The sequence below is a fragment of the Lissotriton vulgaris genome, unplaced genomic scaffold (assembly GCF_964263255.1).
Source record: "Lissotriton vulgaris unplaced genomic scaffold, aLisVul1.2 SCAFFOLD_1145, whole genome shotgun sequence".
NCBI classification, from domain to species: Eukaryota; Metazoa; Chordata; class Amphibia; order Caudata; family Salamandridae; genus Lissotriton; species Lissotriton vulgaris.
The window spans coordinates 68,874-92,098 of NW_028247382.1; positions in this window are offsets into that span (position 1 = coordinate 68,874).

A 23,225-nucleotide genomic window follows, 5' to 3' on the forward strand; every position below is an offset into this window, starting at 1 on the left:
TTATTTTGACATCGATGATCTGTCATACAACATTCTGTCACACAATGGCGAATACAGGGTAGAGGATCACTAGGCTTCAATAGGATCCTTTAGGAAAGAGGCAGATGCAGACTCCAGACTGACCACTAACCACTGAGATTTCTAGTTGGAAAATGGCCCTATGCGCAGATTTACAATGGGAAGAGGGTACAGTAATTCAGATTCCTGTAGAAACTCCTCATATCTAGGGGAGAAAGGAAGGTGATGTGCAATGTATGACTCCAAGCATGCGAGGGAGAAGTTTGTACCGAGCCTGGTGCTAAGCTAGGAGTGCTTTTTTACAGCTTTAATGAGTTTATCTAGGAGCTACAGAGAGACAATGCAAGCCCGGGGCCACCGGCTGACCACTTCAATACCAAACCACAGTCAAGATACTATAACAACATAGACTGTGCAACAAATACTTTGTGGTATGTACAGAAGTACTAAGTCGCCTACGCTACCTTTTTAAACTCATGGACAATAAGTGATGTGTCAATGATGGAAACATCATGTGGACAATATTATGTGGCACAGATAAAATTGCAGCAATTCTTGGTTTTTGTCCGGGCAATTTCATGTAAACTGGGGCTTTTTTGCCGATGACATTCCTGTGAGTATGCTGTGTTGAATTGTGGGGTGCTATGATGCAGAGGTTTGCCTCTCCTTCATCACTGAGGTTCTTCCTGCACTTGCCTTTAGGCTCCAAGCGCTTAGAACCTGATTCACACAGTTATTTTCAACCATAAACATATGTCTTGACAGACAGAAATGATACCACTGCTGTTCAATTCTCTGCTAAAAGCGTGGAGAGTTGCACAGTAGTAAACCCCCCGGAAGAGGTGTGGAGTGGGCAGATCAAGGCGTTGTATGCCTTGTAAATTTGTGAACACCCACACACTTGTGAATCTGCCAGCATTCACGAACTCCTATCTGAGCCTTTCCCATCCTGGAAAAGGTTGGAGCTTTTCTCCAGCAACGGGCTACTCACACCTTGAGAGCCCTGTCTAGATGGAGAAACAAAATACAAAATGTTTTTTAAAATGTGCATTAGCACGTCCAGCTGCTTTTCTCCACTGCTTTGTGCCTGTGGAGTATATCACATCACACTCGCAGATTTCCAGGGATACAGCTGAGCCTGTTTTGTAAATTTCACATAAAAAAGTATCAAAGGATGTACAAGCAAAGGTGTAAATCTCCTGACGTTGTTTTACACTAGTTGGCAGATGGAGTCTAGTATCAATCAGCTGGCCGGCACTGTACAATAATATGATGAAATGCTGTGGGGAGTGCATGCATGTCTGGAAGGGAGAAGTAGGGATGCTCTTTTCAAGGACTATTCTTGGAAAGGGGACACACCATCCCTAAAGACCGGAGGCAGCTCTTCTAAACATATCTGGCTCTTCGGGAGCAACCCTGCACTCTGCCAAGAAGGATTAAGGGTGTGAATTGTCCTTACCTCTGCAGTGCGGAGCCGGCTGGCTTCTTCCTTGGGCTGTAGATTCTCCCCTGGGTCAGGGCGGTGCACAGAAACAAACAGGAAACCTGCAGCACGGACTCCCACAGCATGACAACTGCTGGGACCCCGGCTCTGCCTCCTTGGCGCGGTGCTCTGCTGTGTCCCCTGCAGGGAGCTCGACGATGCGGGGACTACGGCCGTGCTGCCCCTCGAGGTCCTGCGCCGCGGGGACTCCGGTAGTGCCTTCTTTCAGAGACTTTGGCTCCACTCACCCTCCAGGGACCCCGTTGCCGTCTCCTTATGCGACCCCCAGCTGTAGGCCAGAGAGGCTGCCGTCTGTGACGTAGAGAGAGCGTGCAGGCTAAAGAGTCCCCTGGCTGTGAGGAGCATGGACCACTGACTATGGGTAAGAAAGAGAACACCGCCTCTGAGGGAGGAAGGCCTCTTACTATGGGGAAGAAAGGCAAAGAGGCTGACACCTATAAAGAAGAGTCTGGAAGTGTAGTGGAAGAAATTCTACTGGCAATGGAGAAGAGAGGTCGCTGCCTCTGCGTTAGAGAGGTTCCGGAAATGGGTAAGAGAAGCTAATAGCTTGAGTGGCAGTGGACAACACTGTGAGTTCTAGAGGGCAAAAGATTCCAGTGACTATTGGGAAGAGGGCTCCCTGGCTATGGGGAAGAGGGCTCCCTTGCTATGGGGAACAGAGCCAGCGGGTTATTAGGAAGAGAAGTCATGGGCTCTGAGCAAGAGAGACATATGGTTTCGAGGAACAGGGGCCACCAGTTGTGGGGTAGGAAGGCCTCTGGAGCCACAGAATTGGCTTCCAGAGACCACAGGCTATGGGGAATAGAGGTGACAAGCTATGAGGGATAGCAGTGACCACCAATGAGAAACAGAGGCTGCCTGCAAGTGAGGAATATATGCTACATACAAGGTATGTGAATAGAAGCCCCCAGCAATGAGGAATAGCTGCTGCTGACAACGAGGATGAGAGACTGACAGCAACGGAGAAGAGAAGCTACCAGATCTAAGGAATAGGGGGCACCACCCATGGGCGGAGGGCCTACTGGCTATGGGGATGAGAAGTTGTTGACTATGAGAAAGAAACTCCCAGGTATAACTTTCAGGTATAGGAACTAGAAAAAACTCCAAGTCATGCTGGGGGGAACACTTCCCAATATGAGAAATAAAGACCCTTAACCAAAAGAAGCAGGATTGCCTACTAAGTTAGAACGAGATCTATAGTCATGTGAGAGAGTGAGACTTTAAAGTTTCAGAAAGAATTACCCCTTGAGCGATAGAAAGGAGAGACCTTCAGTTACAGAAACGGTAGAGTCATTGCAAATGAAGAAATTGTTCAAAAAGTTGGGGAGGAGAGACCTTTGGTTATTAGAGAAACCCTCACCATAGGAAATAGTGACCCGCAACAAATGGAAAGGGAGACTCCAGTTACAGGAGACAAACTTAGAAGAGAAAATTGAAATCTACGGAGTATAAAGACCAGGTTATGGATGTGAGACACCCAGGTATAGGGACGAAAGGCCCCCACGAGATGGACAGAGACTTCTAGCTCTTCCACAGAGAAGTATTCAGTAATGGGACAGCGGGGCCTCAAGCAATGAGGGTAAGAGAGACGACCCTAACTACGAGGAGTAATGACCCACAGCAATATAAAGATAGGATCCCTACTATGGGGCAGAAGAACCTTCAGCTATAGAGAGAAACCTCCAGTGAAAGAGAGATTATTATTGTCACAAAAATGCAGCCCAGCTCTAGGAGAAACGGATAGAGCAAGAGAGAGAGTGTGTGTGAGAGAGGAGAACCCCAGCAATAGGGAAAAGACTCCAAGCATTAGTGGCCCAAATTGTAGGAAATATAGGCTCCAATTTGAAGAAGGAAGAGACAAAAATCTTCGATTGTAGGAATTGGAGTCCACTCAATGTGGGAAAGAGAGGCCACACCGTGGAAAGAAAAAACAAATTCCAATGGGGAGGTGCAATCCTAGTTGTGGCAAAGAGACCACTTCAGCAAATAAAAGATTCCTCCTGTCTCAAAATAAAGACAGGTCTCCTACTGTGGAAAGTCTCTTCTGTTTGAAAGCCAGGTCCCTTGCAGTAGAGACCCCCTTGAGTAGGAGGAGGCCCCCTTCCCTGTTATTGCAAGAAAATACTACTTGTAGAAAATTGCGGCTGGGCCAATTGGAAAGTGAACTACTGCTACACGAAAGAGGCCCCCACAATCAGAGAGATCCTTTAAGCTACAGAAAAGAAATTGCCACTACAGATAACAGTGACCAATGCTCGGCGAGTCTTCTGGTAGTATAAATGTCTAGGCTCTTTTCCAGATCTCGACCACCTCTTCTCTTCTTCCCACCTCTTGGTGTCTCAAAGCTCCTCTATAGGAAGCTCCTGTCTCCCTTAGAACTAGAGTATGTTTCCCTTCCATAGTATGTGTGTCTTCTGAACCCTGTACGATGGGTGTCTAATCTCCTCCAGAACTTGGCTACCTCTTTTCACCTCAGCAGCCCCGGTTGTTCTCTTTAGTTTACACCCCCGCTGTTCTATATCATGCTTGCACCTTTTTGGTGTCTTTTTATTATGCTGTCCACTGATTGTTTTTCCATCTCGTCAGACCTCTTGCTCTGGGTTCCCACTTTCTTGTAAGACTTCCCTGCTCTGCTTTAGCCCCCTCACCCCCAGACCTCTGGACCCATATATTGCTTTAGGCCCTTTTAACTATAGTCATGTGCTCTGAAGTCTTCTTGCTCTGAGGTGACTTGTTCACAGTGCCCCTGGCTCAGTGCCTTCCTTGTGCTGGACCGTCTCCTTTGGCCACTTTGCTAAATGCCCCCCTTGGTCTTCCCCCTGCACTCGGGCCCTTTTCTCTTGCCCCACTCCTCTTCAGAGCACCCACTTGCTTTGCTCTGTTGTTATGGGATCAGAAATGCTTTCGGTCCAACCCACATCAAGATGCCCTTGTTTCAAAAACCTTTCACCCTGATACCCCTTGATCTGTTCTTCGTTGCTGATGCCCCCTGGCACCGGTGGATTGCCCTTATTTTGATTCTAGTTCTGCCTCCTTTTCTTTGTAGCCCTTGTTCTGGGAGCCTGTTGTTTCTGGAGTTCCCTGGTCCCTCCTTTACGCCTATCCTTCTCGAGACCTTCCCACCATGGATTGCAACTCCCCAGCGTTGCTTTCCCTTGCGCTGGGGTGCCCCTTGCTGTGTGGTCCTTCTTCCACAGGTATACTCTCGCTCTCTCTCGTCTGCCTCTGGCCCTTGCTCCTGCCCCCTCCCCTGGCTCCAGGGTCCCTCTTGCCTCCGTTCCGATGGATGGTCCTGCTGGTCTCCCTCGGGCTCTGGTCCTCGAATGGCCTCGTGCTCTTGTTTTCGTTCTGCTTTCCTCCCGGTTGCCCTTTCCCCGGGTGAAAGGCTGCGGACGCCGTGTGCTCCCCTCCGACACACAGGGCTCGATGCCTGGTCCGTGGCGCGCGCTCCCGGCCTCCCAGTCCGAGCGCGTGGAACTGATTAGTGCGGGGCGCAGGCGTCCGCCGCGCAGGGGGCCCGACGCAGTGCCCCACGCGAGGGGCGGAGGGTCTCGTGAGGGGAGCGAGACACTGACCCGCACGAGGGCTGAGTGGACGGGGGGGAGCGGGAGGAGGATCCTCCGAGCACTTGACGAGACACAGCCCGGCTGTGTGCACGAAGAGATCCGCTTCCCACATCTGGCAAAACTCAGCCCCAGCCCCGCGCCCCCTGGGACCCCGGCGCATGGAACGCGCCAGCGCGAGCTATTACCTGGACATGCGGGGCGGTGGGCGTGGGGTGGATAACGGGCATCCCTGGCCCTACCTGGGCCACAATGCCTTGCTGTCCATGTATTTATTGTGGGGTAGGCACGTTACTCTGCTGACTGGCATCTAGTATCCTTTGTGAGGTCGGTGTCCTCTTGTGCGGTGCAGCCAGATATATTGTGTTTGCCGAATTAGTGTCAGGACTCCGCTGATATGATACTATGGCCAGATTGACTTTTCTGCGGCTCTGTTTCTCGTACGACGCTCAGAGGCGCTACGGGACCCAAAGCATGGCACATTTATTTTTTATTTTATTTTATGCGTTTTTATATAGCGCGGACTTAACCCGAAGGTGTCAGAGCTCTTCACAATAGGAACAGTCGCGTCACACGAGGAAAAAAAATTACATGACGGCATGTTACAAAAGCAAAAGTTACGTTACATGAGGCAAAAGTGACAATTGTGCATGTATCAAAAGCAAACAAAATACAAAAGAGGTAGCGAACGATACTTTACAAACGGAAAACACGACGTGTGCAAGTTACATAGGCGTACAAGATACAAGTAGAGGTATAATACTGCAATAAATGGCAGACACTCAAAACACAAGAACACACTGGAAAGGCACTTCTATAGGCATGGAGTACAGAATTTCCTATAAGGGAAGGACTTCCTTCAGATAATAGAGAGGGAGTGAATTAGATTTGGAAGTGCCTTCGAAGGAGGAGAACTTTGAGGTCAGTTTTGGTAGCTTCACGCAACAGTAACACAAGCCCACCGTAAAATGACTTTGTGTCACGTAGAGCCAAACATCTGTCAATGTATGCAAAGGGTCGTAAGTAGAATTTCACGGAAAGCCAGGTCAATTAAACTAGTGTGATCTGGCTTTGAGGGAAATCCTAGCATCAAATGAAAGATGGTGTAACCATGGGCAAAACTAAAATTATAAGAATTTTCTTTGCAAAACATGTAATTTCCACTAAATTACACTTATTATCTGATGTACCCATTGACGTTTGTCGGCAAGTAGAAATTTGCACTGTAACTATGTACGTCAGTTTTACAGAGCGAAAACCTTGCTGAAAAGTGTGCCAAAAATCACCAGAGATGGGAAGCCTGTCTGCCAGATAGACAGGTATATTGCCCGTGTGGCTATGAGGGGAAGCCAGCACGAGGTGCCAGTGGAGTTCTATCTGGGTGGCGATGGAGTTGTCCTATTTTTACAGGCATTGTTGAGGCATAATGGGGCATGTAAATATGCCCTTTGGGTGGTCGGTGCAAAGTTTGAGAGGCTACGCAGCAGGTGGAGGTTGTTGTCATCTAGATGCCTGTGTGAAGACTTAAATGGTAGTTCCCAAGTTGTTTTTTTGGAGGAACGGTTTAACTTTCTTTAGTTTAAGAGCGGGTACCAGCGACCAAGTCATCTTCATTTTCCTGGCGATGTGTTGGTTGAGGGGAGGTAGATGTCTAATGGTAATCTAAGAAACTAAGGGGCCGATTTCTAAGACGGTGGGACCGCCACCAGCATCCAACGCAATCGGAAACATTTAATCCGCCCGCCATAATACCATGGCAGGCAGATGGTTGGAGGTCAGTAAGAACGACCGCCATGCGTCCGATGGGATCCTTGAGCCCACCTGTGCTTCAGAGAGGCATTCAATCCCTGAAACGGTGGCGGTGCCTGTCAGCCACCGCCGTAGGGATTATGATGTCCCTTTCCACCCCCCCTTTTACAGTGGTCAACCTGCCATGAAAAGGCAGGCAGAAAGGGACTTTGGGGGCCTATAGTGGCCCCCCTTCTCCTGTGGCCCTAAGCTGTGGATTGTGAGGGGCCCTCTACATATCCCTGCACCATGTGGCAAGCACCGCATGGTGCCTGCCACTTAGTGCAGGGATATCTAATGTGTCCCCTTTTTGCATTGCGGTGTGTGCTGCAGCCAGCAGCACCCACCACAATGCAAAAGATAGGCATTGTGGTGGCGGTCGCATTTTATTGCCTCTGTTGGAACCTCTAACAGCCTGTCAGGCGGTACTGTTTACAATAGGGTGGCAGGCGTACGAAAGTCCGCCCGCCATTCTAATCAGCCCCTGTGTGTTGCGTGAAAGCTGGGGTTGAATCCATACAGGTTCATATTGTTGAGCCAGGTTTTTACTATTTGTTGCTTGTTGTTTTTGGCAAATAGCAAAAATTCTATTTTGGCAGGGTTGAGCTTTAGGTAGGTGTTAGACATCTGGGTCTAGACGAGTTACAGGAAAAGTTTGAGGTGATGTAAGTCTGGAGCAGAGGAAGATTTTGTGTTTCCCAATTTTGGGTCCAGGTATTCTATTTTGAAGTTTAATTGTAGAGTTTTGGAAATGTGCATTCCATATTTGCAAAGTTAGAATTCTGCTTTTCAGAGAAAAGTATATGATGTTTGGTAACTAAGAAGCCTATGTTAGGAGCCAGGTATTTTGTGTATGGGACATAGGCATTTCTTGACTTGGAGCCAGGGATTCTATGTTTGGGAGCCAGATACTCTACTTGAAAGTATGATGGAGGACAACTTCTGTTTGTAGCAAACTGTGGAGAAGTGTGGCTCACTGGTTAGAGCAGGCAGACCCTGAAGCAGAGGTCAGACCCGGGACCAGGGTTCAATTCCCGACGCGGCAGGGTCTTGAGCTCAAATGTTCATGGACTCTATAATTCTCGCTTCGGTGCCTGACCTAATCATGGGTTCACACTCTGCAACTCTGGGCATTAAGCTTGCTTAATCTCCGCAACGGCCCCCCCAGGCGGGATGCCTGGCTTTCACCTTGGGGATGCCCTGTAGGGGCTATCTTACAGGGAAAAGCCAGGACGGGTTCCCAAGGCAAGCGCGGAGATACCCCTTCGGGGGTCGAATCTGGCGCTATATAAGAACATAATAATAATAACTTTTTAGTGATTTCGAGATTTATAATAAAAATGACTTTTTTTTAAAATAGCGAGTCATAACACACTTCAACATGTTTGCTGTAAATAACAGGAGTTATAATTATCCAACCCAGGATCTGATATAGGTGGGATAGGTTTTGGTGAGGGAATACGCTGTGGGCAGAACTTACAATTAAACCTAGCATCCATACACTTAAACCCAGTCCTTTTCAGTGTTTTCCCCACAAAATGGGGAATAACATGCATACTCAGAACTAGTGGGTTATAATGTACAGGCAGATGCCCCATTCAGGGATCAAACCCATTCCCATTTACTCCATGCTTTCAGCAGGCATTAAATGAAGCGGGCGCTGTGGGGAAAAAAAAGGAAGGGTGGATGTAGGAGGTGGAGAGATCGTCAGTGGAGCAGAGAAGCTGTGGGGAGGTGAGGGATGAGGGGCAAGCATTCTGTGGTTTTACTGGATGGACTTTTGGGCTGGTAAAATCAGATCTTGTGTTCTTGTACCTAGGCCAGTTGTACTTAGACAGATAGGTATCCTACTTGTAATCAGTGTGTAAATGGTACATACTTTATTGACCTTTGAAAGCTATGAGGCTGAGCTGGGCATTCTGGGATTCAAAGTTGTGCTCAGCAGACTAATAAGCCATCAGCATAAAATATTAACTACCAGGGCCATTTGCCAGCTATGCTTTCTTATTTCTGCATAAGGATAACTCTTGTCTGTGGGATAGACGGTTAGCATTTTGGTCTAGGTACCCTGTCTTTTTCGGTATTTGGACAAAACTTCGGACTAGAAATATTGAGTTGCAGAAATGTCGGTAATAATATTGTGATACAAAAATATAGTGATGCAGAAATATTGTGATCATGAATATCGACTTTTCAGGTAAGTAATATCTTTTTCAATAATATCCTTGTTGCTAATATTGTTTTAAAAAAGACAGTAGTAAAAAATATTGTTTTTTAATTCTCTTTATGTTCGTTCATATATTAATTTTAGCTGTTATTGTATGTATAATTGTTAATAATATTTTCAAATATAGGTTTGTTATTGTAAGTGATTTATACGTTTTTAATGCCATTGCTGATAGTAATTTATATTGTCGTATCGAGCTGCTAGGATTATAGGGGTGTAGAATGGGAAGTTAATTATTATAATTAATTACTAATTAATTTATTAATAATTATTTAATTGATTAATACATATATAAATGTTTTAGTTATTATATTTTTTATTTATATATTAGGTATGGCCTGCTGGGTTTTTAGAAGTATAGGCTGGAAAGTAAGTTAAGTAATAAATAGTCAACATTGTTTTATTAATTATTTAATTGATTAATAAATGTGTGTATTGTGAAATAATTTTATTTTAGATGCAGACTGTTGGGTTTGTTGGGGTATATAGTGGGAAGTTAATTAAGTAATAATTCATTAACAATTGGTTTATTACATTATTATTAATTAATCTATGAATAAATATGTAAATTGTGTAATAAGTATATTTTTTAAGTTATATATAAGGTGCAGGCTGTTGGGTTTGTAGCAGTATAGGGTGGGAAGTTAATTAAATATTAATTCATTAACAACTAATTATAACATTATTTAATTGATTATTAGATCAATTGTGCTATAATTGCAATTCGTAAGTTATATATTAGGTACGGGCTACTGGGTGATAGGGGTATAGTGTGGGAAGTTAATAATTAATTAATTAATTATAAATCAGTAATTACATTATTAATTAATATTTGATTGGTCATTATTTATGTTAATTGTGTTACATTTCTTAATTTTAGTTATATTTTAAGTGTGGGCAGGTAGGTTTGTGGGGGCATAGTGTGAAAAGATAATTAATCCATATATTTTTTTAAATCATGTTAATTGTATACATATATATCTATATTTTTTCTAAACAAACGAGGCGGCACTCTTGAGCAGAATTTTGTTTAATTTATTAGCGGATTGAGCATTTGCTAATAAATTAAGCAAAATTCTGCTCAAGAGTGCCGTATCCTTTATTTAAAAAAATTATTCAGGGCCAGGATCCAGCCCCTGTGCAGAGCACCTGCTGGAGAGTGCTTTCGGAACGTAAGGATCACTTTGTTGACAATGTATATATATATATATATATATATATATATATGTATATATATATATATATATTCACAGGACACTCTCCTACCTGGAAAGTAAGTGAGTCGCACACGAAGCTTCTTTTCTGCCAATTTTATTTTGGTGATCGGAACAGCATGTGGCATTCCTGACGCGTTTCGTTCTCCTAGAACTTTTTCAAAGGTGAGCCATTACACCAAGACACGCCGTTGGTTACTGCAGTTCGATGTCGCAATTGAGTTCATTTCCTCTGATGGTGCTTTAATGTCAGGATCACTTCCTGTAGTGAACTGCATTCTGGAGCCTGTAGTACCAAAGGCTGTGTCGCAATAATATCCCTCCAGTGGGTAGTGTCATTTACTGCTGCTCAAATTTTAGTCACTTTTAATTTAGTTTGGCTGAAGTTTCCCCGTGTCAGCCCGCTTTTAGAGCTGACTCGGGTCCAATACCAGGGCAGGTCCTTGGCGGCACCGCATCCCCCTCTTCGTTTTCACGAGTCACAATGGAAGGCTCAGGGTTGGAGGATGATGGCGCTCTTCTGGTGGTGCGTTACTCTTCGGCAGAGCCAGCCGATTAATATTCACAGAACACTCTCCTACCTGGAAAGTAAGTGAGTCGCACACGAAGCTTCTTTTCTGCCAATTTTATTTTGGTGATCGGAACAGCAGGTGGCATTCCTGACGCGTTTCGTTCTCCTAGAACTTTTTCAAAGGTGAGCCATTACACCAAAACACGCCCTTGGTTACTGCAGTTCGATGTCGCAATTGAGTTCATTTCCTCTGATGGTGCTTTAATGTCAGGATCACTTCCTGTAGTGAACTGCATTCTGGAGCCTGTAGTACCATAGGCTGTGTCGCAATAATATCCCTCCAGTGGGTAGTGTCATTTACTGCTGTTCAAATTTTAGTCACTTTTAATTTAGTTTGGCTGAAGTTTCCCCGTTAATCAGGGCCAGGATCCAGCCCCTGTGCAGAGCACCTGCTGGAGAGTGCTTTCGGAACGTAAGGATCACTTTGTTGACAATGTATATATATATATATATATATATATATATATATATATATATATATATATATATATATATATGCGCAGCCCCTGCTCCCAAAGGACAGCAGGATTTTAAGGCTTCTTTAATGCAATGTGCCTCCCTCGACCCAGCAACCAGGAGAGGCGCGCAGTTGCGTCTCATCCTTACCAACTCCCCCATTTGATATACTCTTTTTAGTTGATGTGGATGACAGCTAGATCCATGCAGAATACTATTGGTTAGTGTTAGTTTCCTATATACCTTAGCCTGGATTTGCTTGTTTTCTATATACACGGTTACATCCAAGAATTGTATTTTCTCCATGCTGATGTTGTGGTTGAATTTCATACAAAAGAATGGGGAAAAGGGAGAGAAGCAAAGGAACAAGACCCGGGTGATCTGTGGAGAGGCACTAAGCCTTACAATATCTGAAAACAACAGCAGAAAAAGGTGGAGTTCTGAGATCTTGTATGAGCACTGAGCTAAATCAAATCTGCCAGGAAAGATAAAACAGGTCTAATGAAGACTGGCACTGATCCCAACGTACAATAGAGCAGAGAGCGTACATCCCAAAAGAGTAATATGAGATCATGTAAAAGAGAACTGGACAGAAATCACTATGATTGATGCGATGATATCCCCCTAAATATGAACGTAGCCAAGGGAAAGATGTGACCTGGAGAAAAATGAGAAAAAATAAAAAGACCAATATCAAAAAGACTACAAAACAATAGCTATGCTTGGAACTGCTTAGAGAAAAATTAAGACTCCCATAATGCCTCATAATGGGCTGTAATGGGAGACAGTATAAATACAAAAAGTGATGAGTGACTCACATTACAGTGAGCAAGACCTTTTTGTTTGAAGCACTTTGGTGGTGGTTGTGGTGAGAATTGCACTCCTGAAAATAAATTTGAATTGACTAAATCTACTCTCCGGGTGTGCGGTGAATCTTTGATCTTTGCTTATTAATTGATGCGAGGTACAGTCCACCCTTGACACCGGCACCTGCTGTGAAAAGAGCACACTGAAAAAAAATATAGGTTTCAGAGGCGTTATAGTTAGAAATTAGCATTTAAAAAACCTTAGAAATTCACAGAAAAAAACATAGGTTTCAGGGGTGTTATAGTTAGCTGGACATTTCACTCGTACAAAACCATAGAAATTCCTCCGTTATAGTTAGTTCTGCTAACTATAACTTGCACGCCCGCAATGCACTGCTGATGATGTCACATATTACATCATTCATGGCATGGTCAGTAACATCACTGATGACATCTCAAATGACATCACTGATGACATCATCCAGTGAATGTGGTTTAGTTTGAAATTTAAATATATATTATATAAATACCAATCTGTATTGAAGATTGAGTGTATATATAACAGTCTGGATGGAGGATTTAGTAGCTGTCTGACTGTCTGTTTAAGTGAGTAATTAAAAGTGTCTCACTTAATACATGGATTAGTAATTAAACTATGTGACTGTGTGCATCAGTGTCTCTGTTGTTGTATAACATGCTGCATCAGTTGGTCACTAACTACATGAGTGTGTATATTAGTTATTGATTAATTGGGTGAGTATTTGTATGGGGCACTGAGTTTGTGTGTGGTTGGATGGGGTGAGTGTAACTCTATGCATAGATGTGTGAATGGTTGATTGATTAGGTGTATAGGTTTAAGTGTGCATTTGGAAACAGTTGTTTGGGTGACTGAGCGTATTTATTTGTCTGTTGGTGAGCGAATATATGTTTTAGTTGTACATCTTCAACAAAGTAAAAAAATAAAAGGCATTGTATGTGAGAGTTGGTGTTTATAAATAAGTACATGTAAGAGTCAGTGTTTGTGAGAGTTACTATATGAATGAGTGTATAATTGTAATGGTGATTTTTTAACATATTAACTATAATGTGTTTGAATAAAGGAGGTGTTGTGTGTATAATTGTGTAAGTGAGTAACTGTTTTATGGTTTTTTGATGTAAAACCGAATAAAGTTTACTCGAATTGAGTAAATATAAGTGTGATAAATTTTTTTCATGAGTGAGTAGGATGACTGCAAAACCGACTAAGATGACTGCTGATGTGTCAATGTCTATCTATGTGTATAAGTGCATTTGATAGTGTTCTATTAATTGCTGACTGCATGTATAAGGGGGTCATTAGGACGACGGGCGGACTTTGTATGCCCGCCATCCTATCGGATAACTGGACTGCCCGCCATAAGGGCGGGGGTCCCGTGGGGGGAATTAGGATGCGCCCGCCACAGTGGCTGGCGCATCCCGTATTTTTAATATTGCGGCGGGCGGTGCATTTAGCACCCCCCGCCGCAATGTCAAAAATACATGTTGTGCATTTCAAAGCACGACGTGACAGGCACCGCGTGGTGCCTGCCATGTTGTCCTTTGAAATGCAGGGGGGTACCATAGGTACCCCTCATGTGCACCCTCACCCCTCCGGAGTCCTTGGGGGCCCGCAACGGGCCCCCAAAGTAGACTCTGAATGCCTTTCCATGGCGGCATTGTTGCCACGGAAAGGCATTGGAAAATGCCCATGGTAATATGGCTGGCGGTGTCTGATAGACACCGCCACCATATAAACCCTTTTCTGCCCCGGTCGCAAGGCGACCGGAGCGGAAAAGTGGCGGACGGTCTTTCTGTCTGCTACGGGCCCCCCAGCCATACTAATATGGCGGGGGTCATTCCGGCCACAGCGGGCCAGGCGGGGGCGATCCGCCCCCCATCCAAATGGGCCCCTAAGTGTTTCAGTTGTTAAATGGGTAGTTGTGTGTGTATACTTAGGAATCAGTGCGTCGGTATGTACTAACTGGTATTGATGTGTCAATGGTTTCAAATATGGTACTCTGTATTTTACAGTGAGTGATGAAAGGTTATACTAGTCTATGATGAGGTGTATCATATTGTCACATGGATGTTGTCATCAGTGATGTCATTTGAGATGTCATAAGTGATGTCATCAGTGATGTCACTGACCATGTTCTGAATGATGTAATATGTGACATCATCAGCAGTGCATTGCGGGCGCGCAAGTTATAGTTAGCAGAACTAACTATAATGGAGGAATTTCTATGGTTTTGTAAGAGTGAAATGTCCAGCTAACTATAACACCCGTGAAACCTGTGTATTTTTCTGTGAATTTCTAAGGTTTTTTAAATGCTAATTTCTAACTATAACGTCTCTGAACCCTATAGTTTTTTCAGCCAATTTCAAAGCTTTTTTAAATGGTAATTTCTAACTATAACGTCTCTGAAACCTATGGTTTTTTCAGTGATTTTCAAAGGTTTTTAAATGGTAATTTTTAAGTGTAATAGTAGTTATACCTTTTTTTTTAACTGATTTTCTACAGTTTTTTAACTGTTTATTTATAAATATTTATTTATTAAATAACATTATATATTTTTCTGAAAATTGCAAAAAAATATTTTAAAAAAAAGTTCAAACTGAAATATATATTTTTTTATTTTACTTTAATATATTCATATCGTTTGCTTTTAAAACATTTTCTTTTCCAAATTGTTTTCGGAGTCGCGCATCCAAAACGTACACATCACGGTTGGTGCGCGGATTCTAGCTGCCATTTTAGAAAAGTCATGAAGGATCCACGTACCGTGTGCGAAGGCTGCGTGTTTTTCAGTTACATCATATACATTTAATATTACATGATGTGCTCGATTGGTAGGCGACCAGTCCGCAACTGCTGCTCCTGCACATTCACGGCACATGCGCATTACAGTGCGCAATGCTGTCACGGTGGCGGCTCCCTTGTGACGTCATATACGTGCTGGGGCTTGCTGGGTGCCGACTCCCACAAAAAAAATGTATGTTCTAAAATTATATGTATATGTCTTTAATATACATATTAGGGCAAGAGATTATCTAAGATATTCATAAAAATTATATAGTTGTACTTATAATAAACTTATATTCTTTTTAAATATATTTTTGCAAAGTCGCGTCGGGTGCGTGCTTCGTGAGCGTAGAGTGCGAGGATCCCATGTGACCTAAAAAAAAAAGATTTCATTTGTTCATATCATGTCCCACTGTAACTATTGAAGGACGGGGCTTCTATGGGAATTCACAAGGGCCTTTTTTTTGGCAATATGTCCCCTGACGGGCTGTAGCACACAGTCGCAGACTTTCCTCCTCCCTCCCCGGTGTACATTGGTGTGCTGAGAAGGATGCTTTGGACCACTACAAACCAGGATTCCAGCACGGTAGTGAGACAGAAGGACTGCGGTACAGCGCGCTGGTTACTGTACCCGGCAGCTTCACTTCTCACATTTATCCGATATGGTTGCGCAAGAATAGCGGCACTACTGTCAAGATCCAGAACATAGTACAGGATGGCTACACGGGGGCCGAAATTGGCAAACGACTCTAAAGACCCAGGGGACCCTAAGGAAAGCGCTAAGGAAGGCAGCAAGGATACCCCAGACCCGAATTCAGCTACCACAGCACTTTGGTCAGCAGGGCGGTGCGAAGGCCCCCAGCGACACTCACTAGGAAGGTGAGCGAGCAACAAACGAATGGCGGCACCACCGTGAACGCAGTCGTCAAAGGCGTTCCAAGTAAAGGCACTCTCGATCGTGCCCAGAAAACTGATACACAGAAAGGCATGAAAGAGGTATCTAAGGCCAAAGATCCCCCTCTTCCTCAGCCTACCTTGGACGAGGCTTTCTCTGTCAAGTCGGTGAAGCAGCCGCCGCCGCTGGAGATCCCAGAGAGCGCGGAGAAGAGCGACGCTGAAGCCTGCCTCGAGGACACCGAAAACCCGGTCACTAAGCAACTCTGTGCTACAGTGTTGCAGGCCCCGCCTGAGGAAGCGTCGAGGAGTGGGGATCCGAGCGCAGAGAATGCCGGTGCTGAGCAGCTGGGCGAGAGACAGAGATAGCATTCCGGCTTCATTAGAGACCCCATAGCATCTGAAGTTCATGTCAGCCTGGAAGAGCACGATCGATCCCTGAGGGGGATAGACTCGGCCGCATCCAAGGGAAATGTGAGTACCTGGGGAAAGGATACAATGCGGGTTGACTCTAATGGGATAATGCAAAATAGAGGGGGAGCAGGATCACCAGAAGGGGACTGCTTCTTTTCTCTTAATGGGGACTCTGAATCGCTGCTGTCAAGCGAAGGGAGTTCGCTCGACGACTCAGCCTCTGTGAGCACCTCATCTGCCCAGAAAAACACCCAGCAAAAAAGGAGGTCTAAGGCAAAAGTTAAAGTGCTGGAGAACTGTTCCAGCACTGCTAGGAAGCTGGTTTGGGACTTCTCAGCCACATCTCAGATGTATCAAGATGGCGGCAGTGGCAGCGGGACTAGGCAAGAAGGGCAAACCCTGTCCCCCCCTCAGCCCCAACCACAGGCTGCCTCATTGGATCTACTATTCAGTACATTAAAACAGATGCAGGGAGAAGCTAGATGGAGAGCCGCAGGGCCAAACAAGCAACTAAAAAGATCCAAAGTTCGCTCAGGAAAATGAACAAACTGTATGAGGGTATGGCAGATAGAGTGGCTCAAGAATACTTAATGTCTGCAGGTGGCAAACTTTTAAAACAACCCAAGAGAAGATGGCTGAGGATGTCCAGTGGAAGCTGGAGGATTTCGAGAATCATCAGAGATGGAACAATATAAGACTGCTGGGTGAGGCCAAAGGGGTGGAGCGCCAGGATGTCAGGATGTTTGTGGTTAATCTACTTAACACCTTGGCTGCTATGACTTTTCCCCTGCTGTGCTGCAGGCCCTTAAATCCCATTGTGCATGACGAGCTCAGCTTGTCATAAGCACAGCTCCAGTGTGCCTCATGACGAGCTGAGCTCGTCATGAGCAGCGAAGGGGTTAAGGGCGCATTTCCTGAGATGACGTCCTGGAACTGGGAGAGTGAGGTGCAGAGAGCGCACCGGTTCCCTCTGACTCTAAGGAAAGGGCACGGGGCGTCCCAGTCAGACAGGCCTCGGGCAATTTTGGTGTATGTGGGTAACTATCATCTGAGACAAGAGGTTATGGATAAGGCCAAGCCTGTGTCTAAGGGTACATTTATTCACATCACATTCTTTGCCCGCCCTGACTTCTGCCACGCCACTGTGGAAAGAAGGTGGAGGCTAAAGCAGCTGATAGTTCCGTTCCAGGGTCTCGGATCTGAGGCATACTTGTTGTACCCTGTAAGGCTTAAGGTGGTTACAAAAGGGCAGGTCAAAATGTTTTTTTCTGAGGTGAAAGCGCAACAGTATATAGAGGAACTGAACGGGCAGAAGGGGGAATGAGGTATCAGAGCTGAGGAGTAGGCAATTTAGGAGGGGGCTAACCGACTGTCCCGGGTCATACAAGGAATCCTCAAGCTACTGTTGGCACTTATCTTCTCCCTGTGCTAACTAACTAGCGGTAGAGGGTGAATGTAATCACAGGTATGATTCAACAATGTAGGAAGTAAGGGTTGCACTGTTGGGTTCACTAGGACACTAGTAGGGAGGAGGCTGCGATGGCTGCGAGCTTAGTGGCCGCACATAGGTCATGCTTGACCTATTTGCCTGTAAGAGGGGTGGGGAAGGCCTCAAGGGGGGGTTTGGTGGAGGGGGGCAGGGTCAGGGGGCTGGGGGAGGTGCGGGCACAAAGGGGAGCACATACAGCACAGCTCAGGATGTTATCCAAGATTTTCTAATCGACTGGCAGAAAAGGTGGGACTTCCATTGGATGTATTCTAACGAGTGTTCGGATCACGTCAATAGATGTTTGTGGGCTCAATGACAGCATGAAAAGGCAGCAAGTGGCCGCTATGCTGAAGTCAATGCGATAAGATCTGGTATGTTTACAGAAGACACACATAGAAGGGGTGAGGGGTTATCTGCTGGAACAATTAGGTTTTGTCTGCTTGCACATACAAAGCAAGGTGCCAAGACTAGGGGAGTGGCGGTGCTAGCTAAAAGAAGTGGCATTACAGTTAAAAGGAAGCTCGAAGACCAGTGCACAATACATGGTGAAACATTTACAGTGGTATCAGTTTATGGGTCAACAGATGATGGCCCGGACATCTTTGAGTTCTTGGACCCAGAACTGGCCTTATGGCCAGAACCGATAATTTGTTGTGGAGACTTTAATATCAATGGACTGGCTGGTCTAGGGGGGGAAGGACTATGTGGGTCGCAAAAAAAAAGACATGTCGCGCAATAGTTAATCTGGCCCGGCATAACTCTCTAGGCACTGATATCACATAATATTCAGCACCACATAAAGTCTGCGTGAGGCTGGATTATTTTTTAGTCACCAGCTCTTTAATAGGAAGAACCTAGATCGATAAATTCCCCCGGATTATCTCTGACCACAATCCGTTAGTAATCACCCTTAAGCTCGAAAGGGTAGCAAAGAGGGACAGTACCTGGACGTTCGAAAGGGCACTACTAAAGGATGAGAACTATATAAAACATATGAAGAACTGGATTGTTGCCTTTTGGGATATTAACAGGGGAAGCATCTCTTCTGGTGTGGCATGGGACGCGATCAAGGCGGGCATAAGAGGGGACACTCTGAGTTAAAGTCTACACAAACAAAAACAGGAAGGTACAAGAGTGAAATAACTTTTCAAGGCTGTGGCGGTAGCAGAGGAGGAGGTGAATACAGCAATTCAGCATAGGGTGCCCTTGGAGCAAATTCTTCTTAAAATAATAGCTGCTAAAGCAGAGGCAGTCGAGAACATTGCTAGGAATGCAGTAGCTAATTTTTTAATTAGGAAAGAACAATGCCATGAATTAAGCGAGAAGGTGGGGCAATCCCTGGCAATACGTAGAAGGCACAAGGCTGCAGCTGGGGAAATAAGGGATATTTCGGATGGTAGAGGTGGCACTGTCACAGACACCAGAGAGATCCGCGAAGTCTTTAGGCTATTCTATGCTGAGATATATAACGAGGACCAGCCAAGGGCCGTAACAGCAATCCAGGAGTACCTTAGGGATATATTAGCCACTGGTCTCCCTGAGGAAGAGAAGGCAGTACTGGAACTCCCTATAACCCTTGAAGAGATACTAGTGGGATAAATAGTCTTTCATCAGGTAAAGCAGCAGGTTCTGATCAGATACCCTTAGAATTCTACAAGGCCTTTAAAACGGCTCTAAGTAAGGACATGGGGTACATGATGTTGCAGGCACAAGTGGGAGAATCTATACCGAATTCATGGGCAGGGGCAGACATAGTAATAATCTTGAAGAAGGGTAAACCATACTTAGAGCCAGGGTCTTATAGACCCATAACACTCATGAATACTGATGCAAAGATTTTCTCTAAGGTACTGGCTTTAAGACGACGTAGAGTGATAGAGGGACTGGTAAGCCCCACCATGCATGGGTTTATACCAGGAAAAGGCACGACACAGCACATAAGGCAAGTTATTACTCTTTTTGATGTGGCGGAGGTCTCAGGAGACCCTATGGCTGTTCTGCTACTAGACGCAGAGAAGGCATTCAATAGGGTCTCCTGGGACTACCTTTAGATGACAATGAGGTGGAGGGGTATAGGGGAGGGATTTATAAAATCATACAGGCTTTATACAGAGGCCCCACAGCCCGGCTTAGAATTAATAAAATGTACACTGTGCCTTTTCTGATGAAGTGAGGGACTCATCAAGGGTGTCCGTTTTCGCCACTTCTTTTTGCCCTCTATATCGATCCATTGCTGCGCAGGCTGGAATTAAATAACAGGATTGCGCAGCTAAAAGCTCAAGGACAAGATTTTAAAACATTTGCAAATGCAGATGATGTCGCAATCACAACTTCAATGCTAGTCAGGACGGTTGAAGAGGTGGAGATAGAAGCACAGGTATATGGTAGGTCTCAGAATATGCCCTCAATAGGGCTAAAATCCAGCTAATTAAGAACAGCAGGGCACTGTGCAACGATGATCGGGTTGTTAGTTCAGCTGTATACCTCGAGATCAGTATCTCGATAAGACAGTGGACAGGAACATTGGGCCTATGATTACTAAAGTTAAACAAGACCTTGACAGAATGCATAACCTACACCTGTCATTAGTGGGGCGCACAAGCGTGATAAAAAAGATTATTTTGCCTAAGTTTCTTTACTTATTTAGGACAATTTCACTTTTTTTTTAGGCCTAATGGTTTGTGGCATAGGAACAAATATTGAATAGATATATGTTGGCACATGGCAAGACAAAGAGGGCATTGTGGTACATGACTCTTCCTAGGGCTAGAGGAGGCTGGGCGGTCCAGGATTTTAAAATGTAATTTGGGGCGGCGGAGCTACAGTACATTCAGGGGCTGTTAGATTGGGCGACAGGGGACCTAAGAGTTAAAGCTGGATCCATTGATGTATATGCAGCGATTCTGGGTGGAGATGCGGGGAATTGCTTTCTTAACTGTGCTGACTCTAGCTACTATAAGAGAGCAAGATTTAAAACGCTGCAGGCAGCCTAAAGGATATGGGCAGCATTCTCCAAAAAATACGGACTTGGAAGGTTCAATTCATATACTCGCATGCTTAGGAATGTGTCCTTTCCAGGAGATATGTTTGTTGACTCAGTCATGGCCGAATGGGGAAGACAGGGAATCTTGAAACTGGGAGATGTGGTTCTCCAGTTCACTGAGCTGCAGGCGACATATGGGATTGACAGAAGGTGCTTCTTTAAATATTTTCAGGTCGGAGCTTCTCATCTAAAAAACAAGGAGGATCGGCAGGGTTAATCAAGAATAAGATCCTTGATGTTATCGAGAGCGGGGTGGACTGCTCTATCCGCAGATTCTACTCCGAGCTTTCTGCAACAAAGGCGGACAATTTGGGGAAATAGGGCTATAAATGGGCAGAGAAACTGGGGATAGAGCAGCAATGTTTTCAGGAATCACTGGAACTGGGACAGACCTCGTTATGTTCAGCGGGGCTACAGGCCCAGCACTATAGGACAATATATTCCCTATATTACACACCTGCAAGGATAGCTCAGTGGGGGGAACCAAAGGCACTTCTTGCCCGTGCTGCGATTCCTCGGAGGCAGATATAATGCATATTTTCCCTAACTGCCCGCAGCTGTACACACTCCATAGAGCCATTGAAACATTCCTTTTTAGGTCCCTGGGAATTAAGGTCACCCTCACACCAGTATGGATTATACTCAGGGTTAGCGGAGAGCCTGGGCAAGGGCCTTACGCCCACTTTCTATTTATGGCCATGTCGTTCTACGGATGTATATAGCGAAGGCATGGTTGGACAGAGCACCTCCAACACAACATCAATGGTTAGCTAGGCCCCTTGACGTTTTTAATTTAGAGAAGGGTAACTATGCAAGGAAGGGCAAAAGGGGCATGTATTTTTTATTTTCCCTCTTTTTCTTTTTTTATTCTTTAAATTGATTTGAGTGAGCTGTCTGTACACTCTAGAAATGCGATTATGAAGGTATTTTATTGTATGGAAATGGTTTCTTGCTGTGCTGTAACACCAAAAGAAATAACTATTGACTATAAAAAGTAACTATTGAAGGACTATTACTGTGCTGTAACACCAAAAAATTAACTATTTACTATTAACTATAAAAAGTAACTATTGAAGAACCCCACCCATTTTAATCATTCTTGTTGGAGTATCTTTAGAGAGACATCTCTTTTCCTACAAGAACCCTTTTTGCTTGTTTTTTTAGTGTTTAAAAAAAATATCAAACAAAATGGCATCTGGACAGCAGCAGCAGCAGCAGCAGGAGGAAGTATCTTCTGAAGAAGAACTCTTGCAGGAGGCACCAGGTCCACAGAGGCCGGAATCTGTTGAGTGGAAATTCTTTACTTTTCTATCTGGAGAGAAGAAAGTAAATGCGAGAAAGGTGAAGTGCAAAATTTGTGACCGAGTCCTGTCAAGAGGCAGTGAAAAAAAATACTCTTGTGGCACTGCTTCTATGCACAAGCATCTCTGGACCACACATCCTCTCAATCTTGCTCGGGGGGAAATGAGGCGAGCTGCTTTGAACCCCTCACCTGCTGTGGCAAGTACGTCTGGAGCATCCTCAGGAACACCTGCAATGGACATTAGTCCAGAATTTGTCTTTCTCGAGCAACACTGCGTGAAGTTTAAGAAACTTATATGCTTCGGTGAACAGTCGGTGGATGCAGTTTGTACTGCGCAACGCAACCATCGTTGTTTATTTTTTGTTTTTTGTTTTTGGAATGATAAGTAATTCCAAAGTTTTCCTGTTTTATTCGTTCTTTTTTTTGTTCATTTTTTGAAAAAAACACCAAAAAAAATACAAAATTGTTAAAAAAAAATACAAAAGAAAAAAGAAGACAGAAAAAGGTCTTATCAGAACTACCTTATCTGGTTAAAGAAAGAACTATAATTGCAAGCTAAGCTAATGTGTGAAAGTTTGGTTGAATATATGTATACAGTATGATTGACTGAAAGAATGCATTAGTAGTGTATGGTGAATTTATAGGTGAAGATTTATGAGGATGTACTGCAGCGTGACACTGCAAGCTCTTTAGATGCACTGCTCTGTGGCACTTCCGAAGCAAATGGATGTGACATATGTACATGAATATGTTGCAACTCTGTGCTTCCATCTGAATTGCTGCACAAACTGCAACCATGCGGTGACACAGGCACCCTTGCACCATGGTGCAAGGATGTCTGTGTCATGCGGAGATTGTTTTTGTGCAGTAAGGGAGAACTTCCTGCAGAAAAACAATCAGTAAAGGCATTTTGCTCATTCAATGTATGATGTGGAATGCAGCAGTCATTGAAAGAGGATAAAATGAGGAGAAATGTAAACAATTCTCCTTGTTACGCCTTGCTACACCAACTCTAGGATGGCACAGCATTCACACACATCTCCAGATTTATGATTTCTCATAAATCTGGGGATGTGTCTTGTTCTAAGGATGTTGCGTGGGAACACCCACAGTA